Source organism: Taudactylus pleione, unplaced genomic scaffold (assembly GCF_031769625.1).
Source record: "Taudactylus pleione unplaced genomic scaffold, aTauple2 ptg002478l, whole genome shotgun sequence".
Classification (NCBI taxonomy): domain Eukaryota; kingdom Metazoa; phylum Chordata; class Amphibia; order Anura; family Myobatrachidae; genus Taudactylus; species Taudactylus pleione.
The window spans coordinates 72273-85317 of NW_028286861.1; the positions used below are offsets into that span (position 1 = coordinate 72273).

At 46.6% G+C, this 13045-nt stretch overlaps 1 long non-coding RNA gene across 1 annotated transcript in view; it reads left to right on the plus strand.

Annotated features, from left to right (window-relative positions):
* Positions 1–13045, plus strand: part of LOC148431294 (uncharacterized) — a 50671-nt gene that overhangs the window by 1721 nt on the left and 35905 nt on the right. The window contains exon 2 of the long non-coding RNA XR_015877221.1: positions 6853–6900. This is a non-coding gene — a long non-coding RNA (uncharacterized LOC148431294). The remainder of the gene's footprint in view (positions 1–6852; positions 6901–13045) is intronic.

Consider the following 13045-nt stretch of genomic DNA (forward strand, 5'->3'; position numbering starts at 1 on the left):
ACTTCATTGAGGGGAGTGATCTCTACCCTCTGAGGGCACCTGGAGCAAGGTATATACCCTGACTAGGGTTTGCAGAGTGCCGGGCCATTTGCATATTATATATATATATCTATATATATATATATATAATGTATCTCAAATAGATATATATATATAGATAGAGATCTCTCTCTCATCTATCTCAAATGAAGTAATTGCAGCACTCTGTGGACTTCAAGGAAATAACCACGGCACAAGGCATAGGGCCGTATTCAATCACCCGATTTTTCGGCGATATTATCGCCATCATGTAAAAATGGAGAAAACTTTCCTTCATTTTTAAAAAGGTGGAAAATGGGCAAAATCCCTATTTTTGTGTAAAAATGTGGGGATTTCTTACAGAGCCCTTTGGACAGCCCCCCCAATGATACTTTGGCAAAACATTTTTACATAAATTGCGTGCTTTGGCGAAAAATGACAGCTGAAATTTATTTATTTTTTGTGAAAAATGCATTTAATGTATTGGGACTGGTATTTTGAAGGGACATAAAGATGCGCCAAGTGTTTTAAACATCGTACGTTGCCGGCACAGGTGGTTTTTTAGTGGTTTTAAAGAACCACCTGCGCCAGCCACGTGCGATGTTTAAAACACTTGGCGCAGCCTTATGGCCCTCCGAAATACCAGACCCGACGTTAAACACATTTTTTACGGGGAAAAAAAATTTAGACTGAAATTTCAGCGCTTGATTTTTGACAAAGTACGCAATTTACGAAATATGTTTTCGCTAAATTATCATTAGGGGGGCTGTCCAAAGGGTTCTGTAAGAAATCCCCACATTTTTACCCAAAAATAGGGATTTTGTAAATTTTTTCGCCTGCCCTAGGCTGGAGAAAAGGTTTCTCCAGTTTTTAGGTGAAAAATGTCAGTTTTTCGCAGTTTTTCACAAATCGGCCGATTCGCAAACGAAGGCGAAAACGGCCGATTTCGCCTCTGATTGAATACGGCGCTTAATGTTCGTAAAATTATGCATTGTGCTGTGGTCATTTCCTTGAAGTTCATGGAGTGCTGCGCTTCTCTGCGTTTGGGGTCAGCTTTGGTCTCTGGATGTGCACCCTTGCCGTTTATATTTTGTGGCGCCGACCTCTGTCCGTATAGTATATACATACATACATACATACAATACTGCGCACCGGCACTCCCACTATCTGTGTCATAGGGCAAGAAGCCCAATACTTGCTCTGGTGCCCTCCAAGGAGGACAGCACCCCCAAAATGTAATAGTAACAAAAGTCAGGCAGCACTCAGAGTCTCAGTAAATCCAATACCCTCACCAGAGGGATTTAATGGTCAATGGTCGACGTTTCGAGGTGATCCACCCCTTCCTCAGGACAACATAACAAAGTGAAACACATACAACAAGGCATATAAACACATAAAACAATATGCACTTACCCCACTGTACAACCATGCAACCATGGATTTACTGAGACTCTGAGTGCCACCTGACTTTTGTTACTAATATATATATATATATATATATATATATATATATTGTATATGTATATATGTAAATGTGTGTATATATAAAAGATAGCGAGAGCTATAATGACAAACAGCGGTAATCTTTGATTATAACTGTTTTCTCTAGAAAAGATGGCATAACCCCTTTAGCAAGCGCTAAAGGGGTTATACTTCATTGATAAATAGGGGCCTTAGATTGGTGGTGGGATTATTTGATAGGGAGACCAGTCAAAACTTTGCCTAGGGCACCAAATTGGCTAGGGCCAGCTCTATTGTGCAGCCTTAGAAAGTTTACCTTATGTACATATGCTTAGTCTGGGAGCCTCTGTCTGGTCTTTCCTACTGTTAGAATTGCTAGATTACATGTGACAGAGCTAACAGCATCTGACATCTCCTGAGACAGATCTCCCTTGCAGCAGCAATGTCTGTAATAAATCCCTGCTGACAAAAAGTGCTAAAACTCATGGGATAGATGCCTAGTATCGTGTAGAAAGCCCTCTAGACTGGTGAAGTGCAGCAACTCGACATGACATCGATTTCACAAGTGGACGGAAGACTTCTGGAGAGATGTGACCCATGCTGTCTGGATAGCTTCCCACAACTCCCTGATATTTGTAGATGCAGGAATGAACCTCTCCACCACGTCCCATAAATGCTAGATTTGATTTCATGTTGGGAGAACATGGTGGCCACACCATTTGTCAAATCTCTCCAGAATGCTCCTCGAACCAATACTAGACGACTTGGGACCGATGACACGGTGCATTATCCTGCTGGAATATTCCATCATTGTGGGGGTACATGAAATCCATGAAGGGCTGCAGATGGTCATAAAGCTATGCAACGTAGAGGTTAACGGTCAGTGACATTTTCAGGTGGCCCCAACCCATGCTAGATGAACACACCCCACATCATTATGAAACCACCACCAACCTAGACGGTACCTTGTTGACAACTGGGGTCCATGGCCTCATGTTGTTTGCGCCATATCTGAACCCTACTATCAGCCCGAAACAACTGGAACCGTGACTCACCGGACCACGCCACATGTTGCCAGTACTCCAGTGTCAAATTAGCTACAGTCAGGTGGATAAATATTGGGACATTGACAGAATTTTCATATTTTGGCCTCTATTCACCACCACAATGGCTTTGAAATGAAACAAACAAGATGTGCTTTAACTGCAGACTTTCAGATTTAATTTGAGGGTAATTACATCCAAATCATGTGAACGGTGTAGGCATTACAACGGTTTCTATATGTGCCTCCCACTTTTTAAGGGGCCAAAAGTAATGGGACTATCAACTCAAAAGCTATTTCATAGACAGGTGTGGGCTATTCCCTCATTATTTCATTATCAATTAAGGTCTGGAGTTGATTCTAGATGTGACACTTGCATTTGGAATCAGTTGCTGTGGACTCTCAATATGAGATCCAAAGAGCTGTCACTATCAGTGAAGCAAGCCATCATTAGGCTGAAAAATCAAAACAAACCCATCAGAGAGATAGCAAAAACATTAGGTGTGGCCAAATCAACTGTTTAGAACATTCTTAAAAAGAAAGAACGCACCGGAGAGCTCAGCAACACCAAAAGACCCGGAAGACCACGGAAAACAACTGTGGTGGATGACAAAATAATTATTTCCCTGGTGAAGAAAAACCCCTTCACAACAGTTAGCCAAATCAAGAACACTCTCCAGGAGGTAGGTGTATATGTGTCAAAGTCAACAATCAAGAAAAGACTTCACAAGTGTGAATATAGAGGGTTCACCACAAGATGTAAACCATTGGTGAGCCACAAAAACAGGAAGACCAGATTAGAGTTTGCCAAACAACATCTAAAAAAGCCATTACAGTTCTGGAACAACATCCTATGGACAGATGAGACAAAGATCAACTTGTACCAGAGTGATGGGAAGAGAAGAGTATGGAGAAGGAAAGGAACTGCTCATGATCCAAAACATACCACCTCATCAGTGAAGCATGGTGGTGGTAGTGTCATGGCGTGGGCATGTATGGCTGCCAATGGAACTGGTTCCCTTGTATTTATTGATGATGTGACTGCTGCCAAAAGCAGCAGAATGAATTCTGAAGTGTTTCGGGCATTATTATATGCTCATATTCAGTCAAATGCTTCAGAACTCATTGGACGTCTCTTCACAGTGCAGATGGACAATGACCCGAAGCATACTGCAAAAGCAACCAAAGAGTTTTTTAAGGCTAAAAAGTGGAATGTTATGCAATGGCCAAGTCAATCCCCTGACCTGAATCCGATTGAGCATGCATTTCACTTGATGAAGACAAAACTGAAGGTAAAATGCCCCAAGAACAAGCAGGAACTGAAGACATTTGCAGTAGAGGCCTGACAGACCATCACCAGGGATGAAACCCATCGTCTGGTGATGTCTATGCGTTCCAGACTTCAGGCAGTAATTGCCTGCAAAGGATTTGCAACAAAGTATTAAAAGTGAAAGTTAGATTTAGGATTGTTTAGTTTGTCCCATTACTTTTGTCCCCTTAAAAAGTGGGAGGCACAAATAGAACCGTTGTAATTCCTACACCATTCACCTGATTTGGATGTAATTACCCTCAAATTAAATCTGAAAGTCTGCAGTTAAAGCACATCTTGTTTGTTTCATTTCAAAGCCATTGTGGTGGTGAATAGAGGCCAAAATATGAAAATTCTGTCAATGTCCCAATATTTATTCACCTGACTGTACGTCAAGAGCCCAGGTGAGGCGCTGTGTCTGGTGTCGTAGTGTTAATGGGCACTCTGGTGGGTCTTTTGCTGCCATATCTCACAGATGCTAAAGATCGCTGCATTGACCTTCTGCATTTGCGTGTCTTCTGCCAGGGGTGGATTGGCTGTTGGAGTCAGCAGGAAGATTCCCGGTGAGCCGAGGCAGCCTGCAGTGGGGCCGGACCACATTAAATTACACACGGCAGGCTAAAGTGTGAGGCCAGGCATATATTACAGTCTGCAGTCATCCTGCGGGGCTGAGGGGCGGGCTGACAAATGAGGTGGGCGGAGCTAAGTGGGCCGGAAAGTGCTCTACAAAGCTCCGTACACACGGACCGATCAGCCAGCGATAACGATATCGCTGGCTGATCGTCCTGGTGTACTGGATGATCGATATCGATCATCCAGCACACCAATGACTATAGCGAGGTCCCTATAGTAACCTGCTTGATATCGAGCAGGTTGGCCAGCATGCATGGCCGATGGACGGTATCGCTATCGTCCATACGTGCCCGCACATCGCTGATCGTTGGTAGGCAAAAAATGATCGATAACGATATGAACGATATCGTTATTGTTCAAATCGTTCATTTAAATTGCTGCGCGTATACGCAGCATACGTCAGTCAGCCGGTTGTGCTGGGAGGCCACGCTGACAGATGAGCTGGGCGGCAGATGGAGCTGAGGGGTATAAAGGAAGGGTAGTGGATAGATCCCTTTCATTATTTGTACCCTGACATTAGTTACTGTCCAATGTCATTCCTTACTGCACTCAATCCACGTCACTTCCATAGTGTTCACTCTAGCTCCGGCGTGACGCAGGGCCGGAGCGAGAAGGGGGCGTGGTCATCAAAAAGGGGGCGTGTCTATAAGACGCGTCCCCTTTTCGTCACTCTTGGGGGCGTGCCCGGCACTTACGGACACGCCGGGCAGCCCCCAAGCCCTGCAGACAGAGAGAATAGATGCTGGGCGCATACGCCCGGCGTCTATTCTCCGGCGGTGACCGGGTCACCGCAAATTTCTTCACCCGCGGGACACTGCGACCCGCGGGTGAAGACGGCTCCGGCAGGCTGTTAGGGCAGGGCGCTTTTTGCCCTCCTTCTGGAGGGCAGGGCGCTTTTTGCCTTCCAGAAGGAGGGCAGGGCGCCGCGCCCCGCTAAAACAGCCTAGCGGGAACGCTACTTCCTAGTACATATATTGAAGGGGATCTAAACACTCCCATAAAGGAAAGTAAAGGAAGCGCCAGGGCACAGATCTGACAGATGGGCTGCTGGTGCTGATGATCGCAGCTGCAGCCTGCCTCTCGCTCACAGCCACATGTCTCTGTCTGTGAGTCAGAAGCCGCTTGGGCTGGGATCGTTAGCACCAGTGGCCCCTCAGTTTTGATCATTAGACCCAGCCAGATTTTAGATGGGGGCATTGGTGGTGTGTGCTCTCCTCCCCCACTCTTGCAGGGGACTTTAGTCTCACTGTCCGGCTGAGTTTCACTTTCCTCTCCCGACTACTCTGCATGATGCCCCACCCCAAGGTCCCCCACAGCTCCTCCTTTCTCCTCCGCCCCCTACTTCCCCTCGCTGGGCTAAATAGAGGCACTCAGACGTTCCTCACCTGTGCCTCTCCACCTACCCACCCCACGTGTTCCCCTAAACCGCCACCAATGTGTGCCCCCGCCACCGTTATATGCTGTGCCTCTGCCCCTCCCCTTACAGGTATGCCTCATTCCTGTTTCCCATCCTTTGCCACATTTTCCTTCTGTCCTCCTCTATCTGTGCCTCTGATACTTCCCCCTGCTATGTCTCTGCCCCCTTTGTCATCTGTACCTCTGCAACCATCTCCATTTGTCCCTATGCTTCTTTCCCCATCTAGTACCTCTGCTACCTCATCATGTGTGCATATTCCACCTCCCCATGGCTGGTGTCTGCCATCAGAAGTGGTGCAGACCATAGAAATACAGGTGTGTACAGCACCACTTCATTCATCTAAAGGATGGCAGCTAAGCACAATGTTATGTTAATAATAATTTTATATTTCTATTTTATGTATTATTATTATTATTATTATTATTATTATTATTATTATTATTATTATTATTATTTTATGACCGGACAGGAAAATTAAAGGAAAGGATGGCGGTCCACAGATCAGCCATCCGGGCAGCACTGGTGTTAGTGAACAACCGGTGGCAAGCCACTTTCTAGAATATAATCATCCCCTTACATCGCTAAAATACAGAATGATAGACCACATCCCTCCACTTAAACATAGGGGTGATCTGGGCAAGATGCTGCTTAGACGGGAGGCACAGTGAATTTTAAACTCGATGTTGTCGCTCCTTGGGGCCTAAATGTAAGTATTTCGTACTCATGTTTTCTGTGACAGTTAGACTGGCTTGGACGGCTGGGTTGCAGACCAGAGAGAGGTGCCTATGGATGCAGTCTCCTGGTTCGGTCCCCATACATACTTCTGGCCAATATGTTTCTTCTGGGACTATTCCCTCATTGACATCAATGATAGTGACATGAATATGTGTTGCTTTCCTCATATGGTGTATACTACATACTATACTTTTTGATATTATATTTTTCTTTATGGCTGCTCTATCCTATTGACAGGACCCCCGGCAGGAGGCTGAGCATGGTGAAGGGGAGCACATATAAATGGTGAATACACACTTATTCTTTATTTCTGATGAAAATGTTGGTTTAAACATTGAAACGTTGACATACCAAAGGCTGCTGTTTTATTCTTTTGAGAAACCCTGAGTGCCGCAGTCAATACCTGCATACATCCTCATGTTGGAGACATGACATAATGAGAGCAGCGGGGTGAAGTATAGAATTAGAGAGAGTGCCGGTATGCACTGAAAAAAAACAGCACTTCAAATAACTATGCCAAAATGTAATTTATATATAATGCATGCTCATAAAACAGCCTCCAGTATTATTCTTCAGTCACAAATCAAAGTGCTACATGCAGAAAATACCAGTTAATACTTAACGGACTTCATCTGCCTGGAGCCGATACAACAGCAATTGATCATGATATATAGATAGCCCGACGGCCGCTTCGGTGGCCACTGGCATATTCATCACAGTTAAACAATAACACACACTACTTGTTTTTAGTGCATACTGGACTTTTTCATTTATCACCTATGACTGAGCACCCATCATTCATTTGATTATTGAGTATGCAGGATTTGACTGTATCTTTATATATATCGTGGTCTGCCGCTTCAAATACCAAACCTTTAACTGCAGACGGTGCCTTCACATAAAATCCAATAAGTATGTCATAGGTGCAGCACTCATCCATAAAGAACCACTCCACTCACAGTTCGTTTCAGTGCTTTAATGCACTATCTTCAGGATGCAAAAGAAGACTAATATAGGGTTAAGGTGCATACACATAGTCAGATCTTCCTTCAGATCTGTACAATAACGATTTTAAAAATCGTTCATATCTGAAGGAAAATCTGACATATCTGACATGTTGGTCAGATGAACGATGCGCGTTCCCGCTTGTCAGATAACGATATCTGACATCTGATGTCTTTGCAGTCAGATTTGGACGATTCCATTCATTTTAATGCAGTCAGAAATCGTTCAAATCATTGGTAAAATCGTTTAATTGTTCATTTGACACATCTGACCGTGTGTATGCACCATTAGAATACCTAGCGTTCCCGCTAGGCTGTTTTAGCGGGGCGCGGCGCCCTGCCCTCCTTCTGGAGGGCAAAAAGCACCCTGCCCTCCAGGAGGAGGGCAAAAAGCACCCTGCCCTAACAGCCTGCGGGAGCCGTTCTCACCCGCGGGACGCAGTGTCCCGCGGGTGGACAAACATGCGGTGACCCGGTCACCGCCGGAGAATAGACGCCGGGCGCCCTGCCTGCCGCCGGAGCTAGAGGGAACACTAAATACCATAGATTATTATGGTACCATGATGGGATGGAATTTATCCTTATCTTTTCTCTGACTATTACCCTAACATACAGGTGTATTCAGGGGGTTTCCAATGCCTCACTTCTATAGAACTAAGTATTTGTGAGGTTTGTCACATACAGGAGTTCGTTGCACTGTGCCATATTTGGGCTGTGGGCTCATGCTGCTTAGCCAAGCATAAGACAAGACCAGTATTTTGCATTGCTACTAGTATCCTACAATAACACAGAGGTTGCATTATACCCAGTGCCATATTGTGTGCAATTTACTCTGCAGCTATGTTTAGCAAAGGCAAGAGTAACAACAGGCATCTACTCACATACTGCTATCTTGCAAGTTATGTGCTGCAGGCTTAAGTGAGGAGGATTTCATACAAGATGGGCTATGTAGTAAGTATTATACTCCACCTGGCCCATCAGACAGAGCCGGTGCTAGGGCCCTCCTGAGCTTAATTTTCTCCAAGGTACTAGCCACTATTGCGGACCGCATAGCGGATCTGGCTGTAATTCCCCCTATGGGGTTATCACAGCAGGCAGTAATGTCCCCTTTGGGGTTGCCTCAACAGGTTCAGGCGATACAAGCCCCCTGTACTGCCACCATGGGTAGATGTACTTTCTAACTCGGTGCAGAGTCTGGTGGCTACATCTAATGGCTTTCACTCCATGTTGCAGGGTAAGAAGCCCCTTCCCAGTAACCCCTTTAAGCGTCCTGTGGTATCGTCACAGTCCACGCAACTTTCAGATTCTGAGGTATCATCCGATGAGGTAAAAGATGCTGATCTCTTTAAACCTGACTCCCTTCTGGAGGAGAATGAGAGTCGGTCAAAAATAATATTCCTGCTTTGGTGCGAGCTGTCAGATCCATCTTATTAATAGAAGATGACGAGCCAGCCCCTAAATCCAAGCACCCGCTGTTTAAATGGCAGAAAGGGACTTCAGCAGATTTCCCTATATCGGATCAGCTAGCTGAACACATGGCTGCAGCCTGGCAATCGGTCTGGTAAGAGGTTTCAACCACAAAAATAGCTAACTTCATGTTACCCTTTTTCTGTGGCTCATTGTGCAAAGTCAGAAACACCCCCTGTGGATTCCCATGTTACGTGTTTAATTAAAATACGTTGCCTATTCCTATAATTACTTCCTTGAACTACATAGGAAGGTGGAAGATTGCCTGAAATCGATATGCTCTCTTTAAGGGACTGTTGCCCGCCCACCCATGGCTATCACATGGGTAGCTAAACCTATAGAGAGCTGGGCTGACGCACTTGAAAACACTTTTCCCTCAGAAGCTTCTAGGAATCAGATGTCTTTTGTTGCTCACATTCGAGATGCAGCTTCCTATATTGGTGAAGCAACCTTAGATGCCAGTCTCCTAACCTCCACAGTTTCGGCCGCCTCTTTGTCTGCCTGCCGTACCCTGTGGCTGTGATCATGGAAGGCAGATGTGGATTCCAGGAAAGGCCTTGAAGGATTACCCTATAATGGGGAGATCTTGTTTGACCCATTGACAAATATCGTAACCACGTTGGTAGTATCAAAAGCGGCATTTCTGCCTTCAGCTACCTCTACTACAAGGCCTCGGACTATGGCCCTGATTCAGAGCCGGACGCTCTTTCAGAGTGCTCGCTCTGGATCAGGGCCTTTTTCTTTTATTTGTGTGTGTTGGCCTCCTGGCCGCTCGCATAGCTGTGGGTGACCACCCACAGCTTTTGCGAGCGGCCAGGTGATGGTCGCGACCATCGGGCTTGTGACGAGACCCTTGAGGTAGGGTCTCGTCCATCGCAAGTCCCAGTGGACTTCCTGCTCTAATAGAGCAGGAAGTCCACCTACTGACATCACTGGTGATGTCAGTAGGGCTGCCTACAAACGGCAGGTGTTCCCTTTGGAACGCCTCCGTTTGTCAAGCCAACCCCCCCTGCCCACCTCCAAAACAGGGCGAGCTGTCAATTATAATCAACAGCCGACCTGTATTGGTACCAGACCCGTAGCGACGGAGCACCCGTCATGCGCAGGGGCCAAACATCGACCCGCTTGTGAGTGCTATGCGCTCGCGAGCGGGTCTGAATCAGGCTCTAAATCTTTTTAAGTCCTTTCCTCCTCAAGGAAAGCCTAAAGGAAATCCTTTTCTAGGCATTTGGCTTCCACGTGGGCTCCCCAAAACCAGAACCAAGCAGACGCCCTGCTTCAAAACCCGAGGATAAACCCCTTAGCCTGGTGGGACGGGCCTCCCTCTAGGGGTTCCCAGAGAAGGAGGCCGACTTCTTCAGTTCGCCCAGTATTGGTGTCAAACCACCACGGATGCTTGGAGACCATGAGAGAAGTGGTCTCTCATGGGTATGCCCTCTACTTTCTCAGACTGCCTCCCCACCAGTTTTTATACAAATCCAGAAGGCCATACAGTACTTGCTGCAAGCAGGGGTAATTGTGCCAGTCCTGCTATCTCAGCGAGGGATTGAATATAATTCTACTCTTTTTGGTTCAGAAGCCGAATAGGTCTCATCGGCTTATCCTCAAATCCCTGAACAAATCCCTAAGGGTGCTAAGGTTCAGGGTGGAAACCATATGCTCCATCATCCTAGCTATGGAGCTGGGAGACTTTATGGTATCGCTGGATATTCAGGACGAGTACATACATGTACCTATAGCGCCCTCTCATTACCGATATCTCCAGTTTTCTGCCCTTTGAACTGTCCACAGCTCCATAGGTGTTTCCAAAAATTATGGCTGTCATAGCAGCCCACCTGCATGGTCAGGGTGTCCGACTGCTACCATATCTGGGCGACTTCCTGCTATTAGCAGAATCCCCAGAGGGGCTTAAAAAGCCATCTATAGCTAATCATTGCTTTCCTTCACAAGTACAGTTGGTTAATCATCTGGAAATAAGGGCCTCCCTGAATCCCTCACATAGAATGATTCATCTGGAGGCCCTGCTGGATTCTCAGGATCAGAGAATCTTTCTGAAATCAGACAAGATCTCCACACTTCGAGTACGAGTGCACAGATGTCTTCACAGTCACCGAGTGTCGATCTACTCAGCAATGCAAGTTCTGGGATCCATGTTGTCCACCTTCGACATGGTGGAATATGCTCAGTTCCATTACAGGCCTTTGCAGAGGCTAGTTCTCTCCAGATGGAACAGGTTAAGACATCGGATCAAAGCTCAAACGATGGTGCTCTCTCCGGAGGTGCTTCTGTCTCTATCTTGGTGACTACAGACATCTATTCTAATCAAGGGTTCGCCCCTTTTGGATCCCGGACTGGGTAATCCTAACAACGGACTCTAGTCTCCGGGGCTGGGGCGCAGTGACCAGTCCGCATTCCTTTCAGGGCCGTTGGACATCAGTCCAATCAACCCTGCCAATCAACATATTGGAACTTCGAGGTGTCTACTGGGCCCTCAAACTAGCCCAGCACATACTTCACGGAAAACCTGTACAGGTTCAGTCCGACAATGCCACAACAGTGGCTTACATCACTCACAAGGAGGCACTCAAAGTCGGGCAGCAATGACAGGAGTGTCACACATTCAAACGTGGGCTGAGGGTCACCTTCCAGCCATCTCTGCTGGGTTTCTTCCGGGAGTTCTCAATTGGAAAGCAGACTTCCTCAGCCGTCACGACGTGTATTCCGGGGAATGGTCTCTTCACCAAGTGGCATTTCAACTCCTAGTGAACAGATGGGGCCTCCCAAAGGTGGACCTCATAGCCTCCCGGCACAGTCACAAACTGCCAGTGTACGGGTCCAGAACAAGAGATGCCGAGGCAACCTTTGTAGACGCATTATCAGTGAAGTGGACCTTCCAGTTTGCGTACCTATTCCCTCCAGTCTCTCTTCTTCCTCAAGTTCTTCGCAATTTCAGACAAGACGGAGGCACTGTCCGGCTAGTGGCTCCAGCTTGACCCAGGCGTCATTGGTACTCATATCTTTGGAGTCTCTCCATCAACACAGTTCCTGCTGCCTCAACGACCGGACCTGCTGTCTCAAGGTCCTTGCCTTTACCCGGACCTGGGTCGTCTGTCTTTGACAGCATGGCTCTTGGGACATCCCTCCTAAGGTCCAAAGGATTCTCTAGCTCTGTCATCAACACGATGCTTAGAGCACGTAAGCCAGCTTCTGCTAAGATCTATCACAGAGTGTGGCATAGGTATTTCCAATGGTTTCATCCCAGAGGTTACGACCTCCAGGTGTTTTGGATTTCCAGAGTCCTGGCCTTCCTTCAAGCTGGATTGGACCCTGGTCTCATTGAAAGTGCTTGTCTCTGCTCTGTCAGTATGGTTCCAACGTAGACTTGCTCCGCTAACGGATATCCACACCTTCCTCCAAGGTGTCTTATGGATTCAACCTCCCTTTGTCCCCCCAGTGGCTCCTTGGGATTTTGCAGTAGTTCTTTGGGCCCTCCATTTGAACCACTAGAGTCGGTGGAATTCAAGTGGTTGACGACTAAGACTCTTTCTCCTAGCAATTGCTTTGGCCAGGAGGGTATAAGAATTGGGGGCGCTTTCCTGTCGTCCTCCCTTTCTGATATTTCACCAGGACAGGGCGGTGCTTCACACTCATCTTGGTTTTCTACCTAAAGTTGTTTCTAATTTCCATATTAATCAGGAAATTGTTGTACCGGCCTTTCAGTCACCAGACCTCACAGCTGGTGAGGCCTCCTTGGATGTGGTCCGTGCTCTCAAAATTTATGGGACCGGACCGGTTCCCTTCGGAAATCTGATTCCTTATTCGTACTCTTTGGATTTCACAAGAGGGAATGGCCAGAAAACAAACACACTTTGGCTAGATGGCTTCGTTTGGCTATCTCTGAGGCTTATACACAGACGGGCCTGCCTGTTCCAGTTTCTGTTAAGGCTCATTCTACTCGG